This window comes from Hevea brasiliensis, chromosome 6 (assembly GCF_030052815.1).
Source record: "Hevea brasiliensis isolate MT/VB/25A 57/8 chromosome 6, ASM3005281v1, whole genome shotgun sequence".
Classification (NCBI taxonomy): Eukaryota; Viridiplantae; Streptophyta; class Magnoliopsida; order Malpighiales; family Euphorbiaceae; genus Hevea; species Hevea brasiliensis.
In genome coordinates this window covers 50088368-50110043 of record NC_079498.1, presented here as the reverse complement: position 1 = coordinate 50110043, position 21676 = coordinate 50088368, and positions in this window count along the sequence as shown.

Sequence of the window (21676 nt, the reverse complement as noted above, 5' to 3'; positions counted from 1 at the left end):
TGTCCTGAATATCTTCTCCTACTGGACTTCTTACCACCCCTGTTGTGTCCCCCAAAGTTCTTCCTCTTCCCAGTAGGACCACTGGAACTCTGATCTACTGACTTCCCCTCTTTCTCTTTTTCTATCTTTTCTAATTTCTTTTTTTCTGGGGCCGCTTCTAACTCAATTCTTTCTAATTCCAGTGCTTGAGAAATAAGCTCAGAGAAGTTAGTATGCTTGAATCCGACCACTTGTAGTCTGGTTTTCCACCAGTCATATGTGTCTCCCTGTAGTAGTGACTCTGAATACTAAAATCTAAGCTCTTCTATGCAGTGTAGTTGTTTGAACACCCTATCCATTCTCTCTAACCATTGTTCTGCCTCTAGAGGATCTACTGTTCCCTTGAACTCAGTAGCCCTATATTTAATCAGCTTGTCATACTGCCTAGCTGAAGACTGTGGTTGCACCATTAGTGTCTGTAGTGGGACTTGAGTAGGCATATTACTAGCCATCTGTTAGAACATTGCAGCCATCTGCTGTGCAAACTGAGCAGGAAACTGCGGTATTGAGGGGGTTGGTGCTGCTGATCCACTCACATTATGTAGGGCTGGGGCATCCTCTTGTACCTCAGCCTCTATTGATTGATCGATTGAACGATCCCCTTCTTCCATAGTCAATTTGAGGATCTTAGACCTCCTGAACAAATAACACAAGGAGATTTCCTATTGTTAGTGCATATTTATAATGTAATGTACTATATGTATCAAACAATGACATTAAGCAGTTGTACTATGTAGAAAGAATATTCAAATTCAGGTCAAAACAGAATTTAAAAACTAGCTCTGATACCACTAAAACATGTCACACCCTACCCCTCCGTAAGGTATAATATGATCCTGTAGTATACCTAATAAATTACCAAACTTCACCTACTAATAGCTCATTAAATACACTACAAGAGATTTTAAAACCTTTTCTTATTTCTTTTTACAGTGGTGAGCACTTTTGACAGGTATTAATTTTTTTTTTATTGTAGTGAAACCAAATAACAAATCTGAGTATCAATGATTTCTGTAAAAATTTTGGCAGAGTGCCATCTGTATTTTGAATAAAACAGTTCTTCAAAAACCTGTAAAAAGTACTTCCAATAATTTGTTCAATTCCAACTCCAATAGTAGTTCAACACAATAAATTTTTCAACATTTATCAACTCAGTTCAACATCAATTCTCCAGTGTTTTCAAAAGCTGAGATAAGATAAATATATCACAATATTTTTACAGGTCAAAATAATTTACTATTTTAGTTTACAACTGCTCAAGACCAAGTATAATATTTACATACAGTACACATACATTACAACAAAAACTACAAAATATGGTATACTCAATATACCCGGTAAAATCACAAAATATGGCACAAGCAGCCTACTCTGCTGCTCTGTCCGTCTGTCTACCTGCAGCAGTAATGAAAAAGCTATTGCTGAGCCAATGTCTCAGTGGTGCACAACATTAAGAAAATACAATTTAAAACCATAAACCATAAATCATATGAACTGTGGATACTTAAAATCATAGTTGAATTCAAAAGACAGTGAATGTCATAAAGAATTAAACTCTATTTCACAATATCATAATAAATATCAATAAATCACACACACAGCTAAATCATGATTCCATAGTCAAATTCATCCCAAAAGCCGATGGCTAGTGAGGAATAACATAGCTAGCTAGCAAAAAAATGAGTACTCATCCTATTCGTCCTCAACAGGCACACACCTCAACACTTTAGCCAGAGAGGGAATTCAAAGTCAATTCGTCCCACTAGACAAGCTAGCAAGGAATTCAATCAATATACACGATAGCTATAGTTTCAAACCATTTACAATATTTTTTAAGCAATAAGTATCCATCAAATATCATTCAAACAAATTTTCACAATTTAAATAATAACAGACAAATTGTCATAATTTATTTCAATTGAAAATTCAAAAGAAATAACTGTTGTGCACAAATCTCTGAAGTGTAACCTCTTGGCCCTGACTCAGTGTTTCCTTCCCATTCCCTGAGTCCTTGCTAATTGAAACACACGATTTAAAGTATTTCATTACTCATTTAAATTGTCTCTAACAATAAGGTTCAATAATGAATTTATTTAATTCTATTATTTTCCTTAGTCAACCAATAATGTCGACCCTTGATGCACTCTAAGTGAATTAGGTTTAATGTTATCAATATGTCACATTTTGCATTTTAATATGCTACCAATATAGTGCAATTTACCATTTTTATAAGTTGGCATTCATTGCCAAATTATTTCAAGCATTATTGTATGTAAATGTCAAGTTCTCAATTTTTGTGTGCTAGATTGGTCTAGCTTAAAGTCCTATTTCTCTTGGTTTTTAGCTTCTGGTCAAAGAAGCAAAATTGTAGCTCTATGTCTTATTGCATTTTGGAAAAAATTTTAGGTCATTCTGAGTTATATAGATCAAGATATGGTCAAATTACTAAAGCTAGACAGATTGCACCTTTAGTGCAAAATTTGGTCAATTTTGGGTCACCTTTAGTTCTGGCAGTTTTAGTACCCGAACTTGTGTAAGCTATTTGACTTGCTTATGATCATTTTTGGGTTTTGGTGTCTTCATAAGAGTTGTAGCTCCATGTCTAATCTATTCATGGTAAAAGTTTTAGGTCATTTGGACTTGTTTGAGTGAGTTATGGCCAAAATACTAACTACTGCCCAAATGGTCAATTTTCAGGCTTTCAAGTCACTAATCCGGATTTGGTCATTTCTCAAGTCACTTTTTAGACAGAATTTAGGTATGCTTTCTAAATGAAAGTTGACACATTTTGTGCCTATTTTTGCCTCCAACTAGCCTCATACCAATTGGGGCCACATATTTAGGGTGATAAGCTCAAATACATACTGCCCTTTTTATACTTCCCTCAAACACAAATCAAACACACATTTAACTTGCTCAACTTTAACTTCCCATACCTAATTCTGATTTTATACCATTCCATATTCATTTATCACTTCTTACTATGGTCAATTTGGACAGAATACAAATTTCTCAATACATCAAATACAACAGTAAACCACAAAAGTCCAAATTCAGCAATATATGCAGCTAATCATTACATATAATTTCCACTACTAATTTACATACACATTCATCAATCCTTGGTACCATAATTCATCCAATAATTTCATGAAATTAAGTACTCTTCATTGAACTTCAAGGATGCCAAAAATTTCCATTAGCCAAAGTCTTCAAGACCTCTTACCAAGTTCCAAATTCAAATGCATTAATTTCACACATACACATGAATTAGCTTGACTACTCATGTAATACCTTAATTAATCATCATAAATCACGTCTTTCACACATAAATTAATCCATTTTCATGGAATCAAGGCTGCCTACTTTAATCAATTATACTCAAAGTTCCCAATTCAAAATCAAATTCCAATTCAATTACACAATCTCAATATACACATAAAATTCACTTGCTAAAACCTTTAATTACTTTAATTAACTTCAATCCCCATCATATACATGTAAAAACAATTCAAAGTTCTTTAATCACCATGGCTGCCAAAATAGTACATAATAATAACTCATCAAAATCACAGAATTTCTTCATCAATTTACTTATCTGAAGCTTCCCACAAACTTTACTTAAGAAGGAAAGGAATTTGAACGCTTACCTATTGTTGGAGCTTGATCAAACCTCAACTAATCCCCTTCAAATTACCATCAATCTCTTCCTTGTGATGTGAGGAGCAAAGTTAGTGAAGCAAGCCTTGGGATTTGAGTTGAAAATGGTGGAGTTTAGGAAGCTTTCAAAATTCGGCCATGGATAAAGCTTAAGAGAAACAATTCGGCTAAGAGGTTGATGAAGGTTGAAGATGAGTGTTAGTGGATATACACATGTCCCAAATAGCTTTTGTACCTCCACTAATTGATATTAAATTATTTTAATACTTAAACTTTCCAATATTCTAAATTACTCCCCTTTATTTCACCTAATTTCAATATATCTATATATATTTGCATATTTTTATAGGATTTTTAAAATTTAATGCTACTTATTTCTCATGGACATTTAGGTCAAAAGATAACTCAGGGTGTCAATTTATCAAAATGCCCCTATTCGGATTGTATTTCGGATTTTTCGGTAACACCGATTTTTGTCGGTTTCTTGATTTCTCATTTTTCTTTGTACTAATTAATTAATTTTTTATTTGATATTTCTAATGACATTTATACTTTAATATGTCTTTAATTATGTCTCGAAACTAAATTCTGAGGGTTCCCTGCAGTCTTGGGGTCGGCTATTGCCTACGCCGTAACTTCCCCGTGCGGTCACCCATCGCTGCTGTGCTGGTTCGTTTAACTTAGTTTCATTTCATTGCTATTATTTTTTTTTTCTCTTTTTTTCTTGTATTTTCCTTTCTTGTATTTCATTATTTTATGTCTCCTCACTAACATTTAAATGTAGTTCTAGGTATTCTAGCTATCCGGACAGACACTGATCACCAGAACAGTAGAATACACTACCGAACATAGGGGTGTTACAGAAGGAATTGAATTTGAGATAGAGGAGATGGTTAGAACTGATTAAAGACTATAATTCCTTAATAAACTATCAGCCTGGGAAAGCAAATGTGGTGGCTGACACCTTAAATCGCAAGACTATGGTAAGTCTCAGAGTTTCTCCTTTGTCCATGGTACATGAGTTGAAAGCACAGCATTCTAGTTTGGAGATTGATGATGAGGGACAGACAGTAGTTGCATGGCATGTACGGCCAGTGTTGATTGATTAGATCAGAATGGCTGCTCAGAATGATGAAAAATATCTAAAGCTACTGAAAGAAGTCCAGCGGGGCAAGAAACCTGAATTCTCTATGAGAGATGATGGTTTATTGCTACATCAGGGCAGAATGTGCGTTCCTAATGATGTGGAATTGAGACATATCATTATGAAGGAAGCACATGATTCTCCTTTTGCTATGCACCCTGGTAGAACTAAAATGTACAGAGGGCTGAAAGAGCATTATTGGTGGATGGGTATAAAAAGGGATATAGCTGATTTTGTCTCCAAATGCCTAACTTGTCAACAAATGAAAGTAGAACATCAAGTACTAGCTGGTTTGTTACATCCATTGCCAGTACCAGAGTGGAAATGGGAATGGATAACTATGGATTTTGTGATGGGACTTCCGAGGACACAGAATAGTCATAATGCAGCATGGGTTATAGTTGACAGATTGACCAAGTCTGCTCACATTCTGCTAGTCCAGATAGACTATAGCCTGGAAAGATTGGCCAAATTATACATAGATGAGATTGTAAGATTGCATGGAGTGCCAGTATCGATTGTATCAGATAGAGATCCTAGGTTCACTTCTAGATTCTGGGGTAGTCTTCAGAGAGCCCTAGGAACTAGATTGAACTTCAGCACGGCATTCCACCCACAGACGGATGGCCAGTCTGAGAGGGTAATTCAGATATTGGAGGATATGCTAAGGGCTTGTATGATTGAGTTTGAAGGTAGTTGGAATACACTCTTGCCTTTGATTGAGTTTGCTTATAACAACAGCTACAAATCAAGCATTGGGATGCATCCATATGAAGCTTTTGAAGGAACGGAAGCGTGAAAAACACAAGTTTATACCATTGAATTCAAAAATTTTCATCTAGGGTCACATGCATCATGCAAGATTTATTTTTATCTATTTGATTTCAATGATAAACAACATATTAAAACTCTTTTAATATGTTTTTGGATCTGTATTTTCCATTTAAGATTTTAAAATTAATCAGATTAATTTTAGAACCCTAGATTAAATCAAGAACGATTACACTAACCTCTTGATGCACTGCAGCGTGTCTGCGCCTTTGAGATTGGTCTTCAAGACACCAGATGTTGTCCCTCTAGCTTGTCCACACCAAGAACACCTATGGCAGCCCTTGAACAACTTCTAAAGCTTTTTCTATTAATTAGAAATTCAAGTTCTGCCTTTTAAGAGATTAGAGATGTAAACAGGACACTAGAAACAATTTCTAATGTTCTTAATTCAAGAGATTGATGGCTAATCTCTTTGAATTGATGAGAGATGAAGAAGGATAGATGAAAAGCCTCAAAGTGGCATGATAAAGGAGAGGAGTGGCTGCTGGTTGTTTTTCTTTTCATAACAACACTTAAATAGCTAGGTTAACACATTAAACCCTTGTCACATGTCACCCTTTGATTAGCTCTAGGTTTAAGTGACCCAATCACATTGTGCCAAGTGTCAAACCTATATTTAATCTTGATTTTAATCATCTTACATGATTAAAAAAAATTTGGCAAGCTTATGTGTAATCCCATGTGTCACCATCTCATGGTGACACGTGTCACACTGTGAAATGACCAAAATGCCCCTGTGTCTTAATTTTGAGTTCTTAACCCAAAATAATTATTTTTCTTCTTCTAATTAATTTATATCAAATATAAATTAATTAATTAATCTCTATTAATTAATTTCTCATTAATTAAATTCATATTTAAACACTTTAAATATAAATTTAATTTATACTACACATCCAATAATCTAGATTTGGTTTCAAGTCATGCTAGGGACTTTGCAATTTAATTGCAAACCAAACCTATTTAATTAATCAATTAAACTCTTTAATTAATTAATTAAATCATATTTAAATAGGTGATAACATGTGTATGCGTGTGACTTACTAGGCTCATCACTAATTGGCAATGAGACATGATATCAACTCTTAATATCATCAGAACTCTTTCTTACCATAAATGATTTCTCTAAATCATTTTATGCACCTCATAGACCATGGTTAACACCTAGCATAGCATGCCATGGCCACCCAAATAGTAATAAGGTTTACCTTAAATGAACCTATAATCATATGTTACCATGCACTAGAATCTCTCTGTTACAAAATCTCAACTCAAGCTGGAGTTATGGTTTATGTCAAACTCCATTTGCTATGAATATTATGTTCTCTTTTAATTCCAGTTCTTGATTAAAATATTTTCTCATCAGAAACTCTTTTCTGAATAAATCTATCTGTCCTGGCCAGGAACTTGAAACATCAAGAACAATTAAATGAACATAGGATTTATCTCTATTTACTTAGAGGAACAGATTCCATCTTGATCAACACCTACCTCCATATATAACTAGTAGGAGCCAACACATGCCCATATACCCATACATAGTACAAGTATGAAAGTAGTATCAAACTCAAACTACCTATATACAAGATAACTGTGCTATCTCAGGTCTAAAGATTATATGCACTGATATGATTTATGATAAAACATTGACAAGAGTAAACTCCATGTGCTTGTCATAAGTGTCACTGATTCGGCCTACTTATCATTTATAAGTGCCTATCATGTTTGTTATATGGCATGAGACTCACCATTCCATCTTATTTATATCTCATATAAATAAATTGGGAACAAACATGAATACAATCTTTCTGGATAAGTCATGTCCTTATTATGAAGTATCCTTGATTGTGAACCTATTTATGATACTTTGTGCTAGAAATATTGTCACTCATATTCTTAACAACTTAAGAATAATATTTCTAGCAAAATATCAATGGACCTTTTCTATTACACATAAATATATTATGTAAATGGAAAAGTAGAAATGCCTTTTTATTAATAAAAATATGTACAAGATACATACTAAATAATATGCTCTAGGGCATACTACTAACAATCTCCCACTAGCACTAGAGCCATTCATTACAATATCTTAGACCTATCTTCTCAAGATGTCGGTCTAACTGAGTCTGTGACATAGGCTTAGTGAATGGATTAGCTGGATTTTCAGCTGATGCTATTTTTTACATGGCTATATCGCTTTGCCCAACTATATCTCTGATAATGTGGTAGTGCCTTTCTATGTGTTTGGATTTTGGGTGAGACCTTAGTTCCTTAGCCTGTATGACTGCTCTATTGTTGTCATAGTGTAGTGGAACTGCTGACTTAATGGAAGGAACTACAGTAAGTTTTGTCACGAACTTCTTTACCCAAACAGCTTCCTTTGCAGCATCTGATGCAGCAATATACTCAGCCTCTGTAGTGGAATCTGGAGTCATGCTCTATTTGGAACTCTTCCAACTGACTGCACCTCCATTACAAATGAACACATATCCAGAGGTAGACTATCTATCATCGAGATCTGATTAGAAATCAGAATCAATATAACCATTCAATTGCAAGTCTCCACCTTCATAAATCAAGAATAAATCCTTAGTTCTTTTCAAGTACTTAAGGATATTCTTGACAGCTATCCAGTGTTCCAAACCTGGATTGGATTGATACCTGCTAGTCAAACTAATAGCATATGCGATATCCGGCCTAGTACACAATATTGCATACATTAAACTTCCAATAGCCGAAGCATATGGAATCCTAGCCATCTTATCTCTTTCTTCAAGTGTCTTTTGAGACATCTCTTTAGAAAGGTGGATACCATGTCTCACTGGTAACAATCCTCTCTTGGAATCAAGCATGTTAAACCTCTTTAACACCTTTTTCCAAGTATAGACTTTGGGATAAATCAATTATTCTTTTCGCTCTATCTCTATAGATGCAAATCCCAAGAATATAGGTTGCCTCCCCTAAGTTTTTCATGGAGAATGTATTTGACAACCATACCTTTATAGTCATCAACATACCTGTGTCATTACCCATCAACAGTATGTCATCCACATATAAGACAAGGAAAGTGATAGCACTGTCACTAACATTCTTATATGCACATGACTCATCCTCATTTTTTATAAAACCAAAGGATTTAATGGCTTCATCAAAACGGATGTTCCAACTCCTCGAAGCTTGTTTCAACACATAAATGGATTGTTTTAGCTTGCATACCTTGGAACCAACTTGGGATTCAAAACCCCTAGGTTGTTCCATGAAAATGTTTTCTTCAATGTATCCATTGAGAAAAGCTGTTTTGACATCCATCTGCCAAATCTCATAATCATAGTATGCAGCTATTGCTAATAAAATCCTAATTGATTTAAGCATGGCAACAGGCGAGAAAGTCTCCTCATAGTCGATTCCTTGCCTTTGGCGAAACCCTTTCGCTACTAGCCTCGCCTTATAGGTCTCTACCTTTCCATCAGAACCAATTTTCTTCTTGAAAACCCATTTGTTCCCTATAGGTACAATACCTTCAGGTGGGTCAACAAGATCCCAAACTTGATTCTTATACATGGAATTAATCTTAGATTTCATAGCATCAATCCATTTTGAAGAGTCTATATCTGATATAGCTTCTTCATAAGTAAGTGGATCATCTCCATGATCTACTTCTTCATGAGTAAACAACTCTTGTTCCTCTTCATGAAGAAAACCATATCTCACTGGTGGGTGAGATACCCTGGTTGTTCTACGAGGAACAGCTGTAGATGTTTCATCAACTGGTATAGGTTGACTAGATGGATCTATATCCATCTGATCTGTTGGTTGGTCAGAATTCTCCAATTCTAACTCTATTTGCCTTCCTTTGCCTCCTTCTTGAACAAACTGTTGTTCAAGAAATATGGCATCTCTACTTATCACAACTTTTTGTGAAGTAGGCAAATAAAAATAATATCCAAAACTATCTTTTGGATATCCAACAAATCGACCTTTTTCTGATTTGGTCTCCAATTTATCAGTGTTCAGCTTTTTGATATAAGCTGGACAACCCCAAATCTTAACATGCTTAAGACTTGGTTTTCTTCCATGCCATATCTCATAAGGTGTGGAAGAAACTGATTTTGATGGAATCCTATTCAGAATATACAAAGCTGATTCTAATGCAAATCCCCAAAAGAAGATTGGCATATCAGTATAGCTCATCATACTACGTACCATATCCAATAGGGTACGATTTCTCCTTTCAGATACACCATTCAGTTGTAGCGTTCCTGGAGGAGTCAGCTGAGAAACAATGCCATGCTCTCTCAAGTATTCATCAAATTCAGTACTCAAATATTCACCTCCACGATCTGATCGAAGAGCTTTAATACTCTTTCCTGTTTGATTTTCTCCTTCAGATTTAAATTCTTTGAACTTTTCAAAAGATTCATGTTTGTATTTCATCAAATACAAATACCAAAACCTTGATTTATCATCAGTAAAGGTAATAAAATAATGAAAGCTCCCTCTAGCCATTTCTTTAAATGGACCACATACATCACTATGTATTAGCTTCAAAATATTTTCATCTTTTTGCCCTTGTCCAACAAAGGGTGACCTAGTCATTTTGCCCTGAAGGCAAGATTCACAAGTTGGAGTAAGCTCAGAGCCCAATGAGGATAGAATCCCCATTTTCTCCAGTTTTGCAATCCTATTTTCTGCAACATGACATAACCTTAAGTGCCAAATATATTTTGAACTTGAGTTGGTTTTCACCATGGCATTGCATTCTTTTAGATCTCTTGCATTCAATTTGTGTTTGTCATTATTATCCAAATAATAAAGACCATCATTTATATAACCCGAACCAACATATTTATTTCCAAAATAAATATTGCAAACATCATCTGTGAACTGAAATTCATAGCCATTTCTAGTCAAACTAGATATAGAAATGATGTTCTTAGAAGCATCAGGTACATATAAAATATTATCTAAACACAAAACATGTCCAAACATGTAAAAAGATTTAGATCCTATGGCTAAAGCTTCAACAATTGAGCCATTGCCAATCCAGACTCTAATATCTTGAGAACGCAAGCTGCTACTGTTTGCTAGTTCCTGCATATCATTAGAAATGTGAGAACTGTCACCAGTATCTAAAACCCAAGCTATAGATGAACTATGAGTATCATCAGAATCTAAATAACAAGATATGGACATACCTTCCGAAGGTGTATCCTTCTTGTCCTTCAGAGAAGCAAGATACTCTGGGCAGTTCCTTTTCCAGTGCCCATCCTTTTGGCAGTGGAAACACTTTTCTTTGCCATCATTAGCTTTAGTCTTCCTTTTCTGTTTAGCTATTTTCTTGGAAGGACCAGGAATCTGAGGTTTCTTTTTCTTATTGCCCTTCTTCTTGTTGGACTTTCCAGCAGAAGAAGATGCAATCAAAGCTACCTCTTTTCCTTTATTACCCGGCATATTCTTTTGGGCAATAACCAACACGTTGAGTAAACCAGCTAAGGTGCATTCCTATTTAGTCATATGGAAATTTGTCACAAAATTCCCAAAAGACTCAGGAAGGGACTGAAGGATCAAATCCGTCTGTAGTTGGAAATCCATGTTGAAGTCAAGATGTTTCAACTGCTCAATCAGCCGAATCATCTTGTGGACATGATCCCCAACATTCATCCCTCGGACATCCTCATACGGAATAGCTGTCTAGATATCTCATACCTAGCATTCCTGCTGTGCTCACCATACAACTCTTGTAGGTGAAGGAGGATCTCACTCGCACTCTGCATATTCTCATGTTGCTTCTGTAACTCATTACTCATGGAAGCAAGCATGTAACACTTAGCTCTCATATCATGCTCCTTCCACTTGTCTAAAGTTTCATGTTCCTCTTGTGTGGCCTTTGGAGGTAAGGGACCGGGAACATTTGAATCTAGAACATATCCTATATGTTCAAGGTTCAGGACAAGTTTCAAATTTCTTAGCCAATCAGACAGATTAGGTCCTGTCAACCTATTGTGATCAAGTATGCTTGCAAGGATATTCGATGGTGGTGGTTGTTTTGTGCTCATTTTTATCAAAAAATTAACTGTAGAAAATAACCAGATTAATTAGTAAATATATCATGTAATTAACCAAAATGATTATGGTCTTTTAATCAAATTGGTCCTCCCACTAACTTAGCGAATCCTACACTTCCAAAGTAGAAAACGGAAATCCTAGTTGGATGGATTTCTAGTGGGTGATTGAATTCTTATAATTCTATTGATCATCCTCAGGTACATCCATTATTGGAATTACAATAAACTATAAGTGAGCAACTCCTTGCCCATCACATCTCATGTGAGATTCAATCCTTTACCTAGCCCCTAATGCTCAAAATTTCAGGTACATCCATTATTGACTTATCTTGCATTAGTTAAGTTGATCCCATTGAGCCAGTAATTATACAAATAATTTTAATGTCCTCAGGTAGATCCAATATTGGCCACCAAACCATTTACATATTTACAACATCTCATGCTTAACAATTATTCTTAAGAAAATCTCTTAAATTAATTGCATCTTATACAACTATTTAAAATTTCTTAAAATAATTGCCCCAATGGAGGGCCTATGTTATAATTACTTTAATTATAGCATTTCCAACTTAATCATTTGTTTGGAAGATTTTATAGTCATTCTAATTACTATTAAGGTCTCACTTTGCACATTATCCAATTAGCATGCATATATCATATAATAGCATACATTCCCTTACATCTCATGCATTCATGGATAAGCAATAAATATGGTATGATCATGGACTTTCTAAGGGATTCAATTCTGAGCCACCAAGAATTGAATCAGGGCATTCTTAGGTGCATTTCATTCATTCATTCATTTTACAAGAGTTGCTGAAGGAGTACAAAATCAACACTTGATCTTGAATTCCTCCCACTGGTCCCACCAATGCCCTTGACCTCCTTGAACTTCTTGCAATCCAATATTACATGGTAATCCTTGGCATACCAAGGCGAATTTACAAGAACTTAAATAAATGAAATTACAACCCAAAAATTATTACAAACTTAATAATACATGCCCAAAATAAATTAAAATAGATTAATTAATTTATAATCCCAAAGAAACATAAAAGAAATAAATCCAATCACATTGGCCTTTTATAGTCCATGATCATCCATCATGCATATCACTATTTAACAATTAAATAAAACATACATACTTAAATTAAATTGAATATCTCATATTCAACTTAAAAATCCAGATTTGAATATGATTCAAATAAATTTAAAAATTCAGATTTCAATCTCATTCAAACAAATTTAAAAATTCAGATTTGAATCACATTCAAACAACTTTAAAAATTCAGATTTGAATCACATTCAAACATTTTTTTAAAAAATCAGATTTGAATAACATTCAAACATTTTTTTAAAAAATCAGATCTGAATTTTATTCAAACAATTTTAAAAAATTAGATTTAAATATGATTCAAACAACTTTAAAAATTCAGATTTGAATCACATTCAAACAACTTTTAAAATTCAGATTTGAATCACATTCAAACAACTTTTAAAATTCAGATTTGAATCACATTCAAACAATTTTTAAAATTCTGATTTGAATCATAATTTAATTATGTGATTAAAATTCTAATTAAACAATTTAATTAGACATAGGATGAGCTTTTAGATCATACAACAATTGTAAATTAAAAAGCAAACCTTGCGCCACCTTGAAGAACCATTGTTGCCGCAACCAATGGTGGCTTCACCTTGTGTGTCGCCACACATCCATTGCAACCAGTAATGGATGAATCATCTCATGATCAAATCACACAATTAAATCATATAATCAACAATCTAAATGGCAAATATAGTGGGTCTGATACCAATTGAAGGAACGAAAGTGTGAAAAACACAAGTTTATACCATTGAATTCAAAAATTTTCATCTAGGGTCACATGTATCATGCATGATTTATTTTTATCTATTTGATTTCAAGGATAAACAACATATTAAAACTCTTTTAATATATTTTTGGATCTGTATTTGCCATTTAAGATTTTAAAATTAATCAGATTAATTTTAGAACCCTAGATTAAATCAAGAACAATTACACTAACCTCTTGATGCACTACAGCGTGTCTGCGCCTTTGAGATTGGTCTTCAGGACACCAGATGTTGTCCCTCTAGCTTGTCCACACCAAGAACACCTATGGCAGCCCTTGAACAGCTTCTAAAGCTTTTTCTATTAATTAGAAATTCAAGTTCTACTTTTTAAAAGATTAGAGATGTAAACAGGACACTAGAAATAATTTCTAGCGTTCTTAATTCAAGATATTGATGGGTAATCTCTTTGAATTGATGAGAGATGAAGAAGAATAGATGAAAAGCCTCAAGGTGGCATGACAAAGGAGAGGAGTGGCTGCTGGTTGCTTTTCTTTTTCATAACAACACTTAAATAGCTAGGTTAACACATTAAACCCTTGCCACATGTCACCCTTTGATTAGCTCTAGGTTTAAGTGACCCAATCACATTGTGCCAAGTGTCAAACCTATATTTAATCTTGATTTTAATCATCTTACATGATTAAAAAACATTTGGCAAGCTTATGTGTAATCCCATGTGTTACCATCTCATGGTGACACGTGTCACACTATGAAATGACCAAAATGCCCCTGTGTCTTAATTTTGAGTTCTTAACCCAAAATAATTATTTTTCTTCTTCTAATTAATTTATATCAAATATAAATTAATTAATTAATCTCTATTAATTAATTTCTCATTAATTAAATTCATATTTAAACACTTTAAATATAAATTTAATTTATACTACACATCCAATAATCTAGATTTGGTTTTAAGTCATGCTAGGGACTTTGCAATTTAATTGCAAACCAAACCTATTTAATTAATCAATTAAACTCTTTAATTAATTAATTAAATCATATTTAAATAGGTGATAACTTGTGTATGCGTGTGACTTACTAGGCTCATCACTAATTGGCAATGAGACATGATATCAACTCTTAATATCATCAGAACTCTTTCTTACCATAAATGATTTCTCTAAATCATTTTATGCACCTCATAGACCATGGTTAACACCTAGCATAGCATGCCATGGCCACCCAATTAGTAATAAGGTTTACCTTAAATGAACCTATAATCATATATTACCATGCACTAGAATCTCTCTGTTACAAAATCCCAACTCAAGCTGGAGTCATGGTTTATGTCAAACTCCATTTCCTATGAATATTATGTTCTCTTTTAATTCCAGTTCTTGATTAAAAGATTTTCTCATCAGAAACTCTTTTCTGAATAAATCTATCTGTACTGGCCAGGAACTTGAAACATTAAGAACAATTAAATGAATATAGGATTTTATCTCTATTTAATTAGAGGAACAGATTCCATCTTGATCAACACCTACCTCCATATATAACTAGTAGGAGCCAACACATGCCCATATACCCATACATAGTACAAGTATGAAAGCAGTATCAAACTCAAACTACCTATATACAAGATAACTGTGCAATCTCAGGTCTAAAGATTATATGCACTGATATGATTTATGACAAAACATTGACAAGAGTAAACTCCATGTGCTTGTCATAAGTGTCACTGGTTCGGCCTACTTATCATTTATAAGTGCCTATCATGTTTGTTATATGGCATGAGACTCACCATTCCATCTTATTTATATCTCATATAAATAAATTGGGAACAAACATGAATACAATCTTTCTGGATAAGTCATGTCCTTATTATGAAGTATCCTCGATTGTGAACCTATTTATGATACTTTGTGCTAGAAATATTGTCACTCATATTCTTAACAACTTAAGAATAATATTTCTAACAAAATATCAATGGACCTTTTCTATTACACATAAATATATTATGTAAACGGAAAAGTAGAAATGCCTTTTTATTAATAAAAATATGTACAAGATACATACTAAATGATATGCTCTAGGGCATACTACTAACAACTTTGTATGGCAGAAAGTGTAGAACTCCCTATGTTGGGATGAAGTAGGTGAAAGAAAGATGATTGGGCCAGAAATTGTTCAGCAGACAGAGGAAAAGATCAGATTGATCAGAGATCGACTCAAGGCTGCATCAGACTGTCAGAAGTCCTATATTTATCTGAAGAGAAGAGATATTGAATATGCAGTGGGTGATAAGGTATTCCTCAAAGTTTCTCCTTGGAAGAGGATTATAAGATTTTGCAGAAAGGGGAAACTGAGTCCTCGCTTTATTGAACCATATGAGGTTCTGGAAAGAGTGGGTCCTTTGGCATATAGGTTGGCATTACCTTCAGAGCTAGAAAGGATACACAGTGTCTTCCATGTGTCCATGTTAAGGAGGTACAGATCTGACCCATCTCATGTTCTATTAGTTGAAGAGATTGAGGTAAATCCAGAGCTTTCATATGAAAAAGAAACCATAGAGATTCTAGCATATGAGGTGAAGCAGCTAAGGAACAAGTAGATACCCCTGGATAAAGTGTTGTGGAACCATCATTTAGGCCAGGAAGCTACTTGGAAACGTGAAGAGGACATGAGGAGACAGCACCCACAACTGTTCAGAGACTAAAACCAGATAAAATTTTGAGATAAAATTTATTTTAATGGGTAGAGAATTGTAACACCCTTATATTCGGTAGTGCGTTCTACTGTTCCGGTGACTAGTGTTTGTCCGGACAACTAGAATGCCTGGAACTACACTTAAATGTTAGTAAGGAGACATAAAATAATGAAATACAATAGAGGAAAATTCAAGAAGAATAAAGGAAAAATAAGAGCAATGAAATGTGATTAAGTTAAATGAGCAAAAAACTGTAGCAATGGGTGACCGCACTGGGAAATTGCGGCATAAACCGTTGATCAGCCCTGGACTATAGGGAACCCTAGGAAATATTTTTAAGACTTAAATAAACATCTATTGAAGTATAAATGATATTGGAAATATTAAAGAAAAATTAATTAATTAGTACAAAGAAAAATAAAAAATTGAGAAATCGACAAAAATCGGTATTACCAAAATATTCGAAATGCAACTCGAGTAGGGGAATTTTGGTCAATTGACACCCTGAGTTGCCTTTTGACCCAAATTTCCATTAAAAATAAATGATATTAAACTTTGAAAATATCATAAAAATTAAAATTGTGGTACATAATGTAAATAGTGGAAGAATTGTGGCATAATTGCAATTTAAGGGACTTTGGATTATTTAATCTATTAATCACCATTAGTGCTTTACTAACTCATAGTTTTGGGACACCTAAAAGCTAAAGTGGACAGAAACTTCATCTTCAACCTCTCACCAAAAACCAGCCGAATTGCTCTCCCACGCATTCATCCATGGTCGCCCACCTTTCAAGCTTAAATCTCCATGATCAAGCCATGCTTTCCACAACTTGTCTTCATAAAAGTTTATCCCCACCTTGCAAGCAAGAATTTGATAGTAATTTCAAGAGGAATAGGTGAAGTTTGGTCAAGCTCACAAGAGATAAGTATCCATTTCTTAATCTTTTCTTTGTTAAAGTTTGTGTTGGTGTTGTGGTGAGTTGATTTATGAAGAAATGTTGAATTTTTTATGATTTAGGGTGGTGTTCCATTTTCGGCAGCCATGGAAGTTCAAAATGTTTAGCTTGTTTTTACATGTAAGTGGTGATTTGAGGTGTTGATTTAAGTGCTTAAATGTATAGGAGTGATTTACCATGTATATAGTTTGAATTGTAAGTTTGAAAATTGAAAATGGAAGCTTGATGTATATGTGTAACTTAGGCAGCCTTATGGTGAAGTTGGAAGTGTTTAGTTGCATGGTATGGTTTGTTAAATTATGGTACTAAAAGTGGCAGAATATGTGTATAATTTAGTAGTGAATATATATGTAATTTGATGATGGAAGTTATATGTAAAGGTTAGGAGTATTATGTGGATATATTGTTTAGAATTGGATATTGTGAAATGGAAGTGTAATTGGTGCATTGCTAATTGATTATATTCTGCCCAAAGTGACTATAATATAAAGTGATGAATGGTTGTGGTATGATACAAATGTAGAATTACGTTTGGGAAGTGAAGTATAGCTAGTTGAATGTGTGATTGGTTGGTGCTTTAAAAATGTGTTAAGGGCATTATGTATTTTAGGCTATAAATAGAATTGTGTAACTCCAATTGGTATGAGGCCAATTGGAGGTGAAACTAGGCACAAAATGTGCCAACTTTCATGAAGAAATCAGACCTAAATTTTGTCTAGAAAGTGACATGAAAACTGACCAAATCCGGATTGGTAACATTTCAAACTTGAAAATTGACCATTTGAACAACAGTCAGTCTTTTGGCTATAACTCACTCAAAACAAGTCCAAATGACCCGAAATTTATATCGTTAGAAAGCTTAGACATAGGGCTACATCTTTTGTAGAGATCACAAAACCTAGAAATAACCATAAGTAAGTCAAAATTCTTACACAAGTTCGGGTATAAAAATTGCCAGAATTAGAAGTGACCTAAAAATGACATAAGTTTGCCATTTTAGTACAACTTGTCCCGTATTGGTAAATGACCATAACTTGGTCTAGTAAACTCCAAATGACCTAAAATTTGTGGCAAAAGTTCAATAAGACATAGACCTACAAGTTTGTAATTCCGACCAGAACCCAAAAATTGAGGGAACTAGGTCATCCAACAAGGTCAAAACAGCATACCAAAATTCAATAAATTACAATAAAATGCAATATACTTGAAAATGAAATTGGTGACATATACCAACACTAAAGGACTATAAAATATGACATATTGGTAACATTAGAATTGACTCACTTAGAGTGCATCAAAGGTTTCAGTTAGCAAAGACACAGAGAAGGGGAAAGAACCACTGAGTCAAGGCCAAGAGGCTACTCATCAGAGGTTTGTGCACAACAGTTATTTCTTCTGAATTTTGAATTGAAATAAATTATAAAAATTTGTATGTTATTGCTTAAATTGTGAAAAAATTGTTTGAATGGAATTTGATGGATACTTATTGCTTGAAAAATATTGTAAATGGTTGGAAACCACAGCTGTCATGTATATTTGATTGAATTCCTCGCTAGTTTGTCTAGTGGGACGAATTTGCTTTGAATTCTCTCTCTAGCTGAAGTGTTGAGGTGTATATCAGTTGAGGACGAATATGATGAGTACTCATATAATTGCTAGCTAGCTATGTATTCCTCATTAGCCATTGGCTTTTGGGATGAATTGGACTTCGGAATCATGATTAAGCTGTGTATGTGATTTATTGATATTTATTGAGATATTGTGAAATGAAGTTTAATTCTTTATGACATCCTCTGTCTTTTGAATTTAACTATGATTTTAAGTATCCACAGTTTATACGATTTATGGTTTATGGTTTTAAATTGCATTTTCTTAATGTTGTGCACCACTGAGATATTGGCTCAGCGATAGCTTTTTAATTACTGTTGCAGGTAGACAGACAGATAGAGCAGCAGAGTAGGCTGCTTGTGCTACACTTATAGGATTTTACCGGGTATATTGAGTATACCACCTCCTTGTAATTTTTGTTGTAATGTATGTGAACTGTATGTATATATATTGTACTTGGTCTTGAGCAGTTGTAAACTAAAGTTATAAATTATTTTGGCTTGTAAAAAATGTTGTAATATATTTCTCTTATCTTAGCTTTTGGAACTACTAAAAATTGATGTTGAATTGAGTTTGACAAATGTTGAGATAATTGTGTTGAACTATTATTGGAGTTTGGGATTGAACAAATATATTGTAAGTGTTTTTTTTACAGGTTTTTGAAGAACTATTTTATTCAAAATACAGATTGGCACTCTGCCAAAATTTTTACAGAAATTACTGATACTTCATATTTGTTATTTGGTTTCACTTCAGTTAAAAAAAATTTTGACATCTGTCAAAAGTGCTCACCACTATAAAAAGAAATAAGAAAAGGTTTAAAATCCCTTGTTGTGTATTTAATGGGTTATTAGTAGATGAAGTTTGATAATTCATTAGGTATACTACGGGATCATGTTATATCTTACGGAGGGGTAAGATGTGACAATAGCTATATTATCAGTATTGTTTGGATGAAAGATGAGAGAGTTATATTTTTCAAATTTATTAGAAAGTCACCTAAAATTTGGTATTAAGAAAGGTTGAAGAAGACATATTTTAGTAAATTTTCAATCGTTGTGAGGGTATGTGCGCCCTAAAAGACTAGGATAAAGCCCTTATTTTTTAGAAAATACCCAACCCAAATGAATAAAAAATATCACGTAATAATTTTTTTATTTGAGAAATTAGAAAAGTAGAAAATGATTTATTTCTTGGAAAAATACTTTTTCAATGTTTTTTCGGTGGAAAAATTCCTACAAGGCCTTGAAAATATTTTAAAAATATTGGTGATGAAAAATTTAATTTCTAGGACATTTTTTATTTTGTTATTTTTTGGATTTTTGATAATTATTTTAATTTCCTTTCTTTAAATTTATTTTAATTATCTAAAAATCATTTTAAAATTTCCAAAACTATTTAGATGTTTTTCTAAATTATTTTTCACTCACCTAGAATACTTTTATCATTATTTTTATTAATATTATTTATGTTTGAGAAAATAAATATTTTATTTGGACCTTAAATTGTTTCTATATGTATACAGAAATATAGTTCATCTTGTTAGAACCCCTCACAAGATCTTTACTGATCAGTAAAGGGTTAGAGTATATGGGATGATTAGAAAGCTAGTCACTTTAGATATGGATCATAATGATATTTCTAATGATTTTGAGCATCTCGTTAATCACATTATTAGGGTAAATTTGAAGATGCGATCAGTTATTTGGCAAGAGGTCTCTTACGGCAGATTGAGAGATATAGGGTACTAAAAGTAATTTTACCTAACCCTAACCTAAAAGGAATATTAGATTCCATTTAGGAATAGGTAAAAACAAAAAAAGCCCCCACACTATTAGTGTTATAAGCGTCTAGTGATAGGATTCATCAAGGAATTCTCAATTGGATTGCTAGGAAGACATCGTGTCTTTCACTTGATCTATCTATATGTGATAGAAAAAGATAATCTATGGCTAAGATAATGCTAGCAAAAGTCAACCGTGAGCTGAAACATGAACTGTGCAAAGAACTTATGGAATCTTTACCAGTTAAAGAGGTCTTCATTAGAAATTAGAGAGATATTAGGTTTCTTTATTTTCTAATCATTTTTTCTTCTTCTACTTTTCATTGAACTTGGTTCTTTATTGAAAATTTTTTTCTGTACAATTTTATTTATCATTGTGATAATAAATGTCGCGTCAATTTTTTTTCTTATTATTATTCGATTTCTAGTTTCCCTTTTCATCTATTTGTTTTCTAAGGAAATTAAATATAGACTAAGGGAAAATATAAAGTTTTTTTTATTAGATTCTTGAATTAAGAGTAATTTAAGTATAAAACATTAAAAAATTTATTAAAGAATAAATTTATTACATTGTTGAATTAAAAGTGATTTAAGAATAAAAGATTAATAAATTTATTAAAGAATAAATTTATTACATTCTTGAATTAAGAGTAATTTAAGGATAAAAGATTAATAAATTTAGTAGGTTCTTAAATTAAAAGTAATTTAAGAATATTACCTCACGTAATTAATTAACTTTTTTATCATACAGCAGGATCTTAGATGATGATTGGGAATATGGTAAACTTTTGATTCTAAACCTAATGGAGGATAATTATCAATATAATTAATTAGCGTTAAGGTAGTTGTATGTATATATTATTGGGCATTAATAAATGTGCATAAAATGTACACAAATAAAATCAGTAATAAGATGTCATTAACTACTAAAAATATTATGTCTGAGCTTACATTGGAAATAACTCAATAGCAGCAATTATGAAATGTGAAGTATAAAGATCCAGTAAATGCTAGAGGAATAAGTGGCTCTTGAAAACCTTAACCTGTTCATGAAAATAC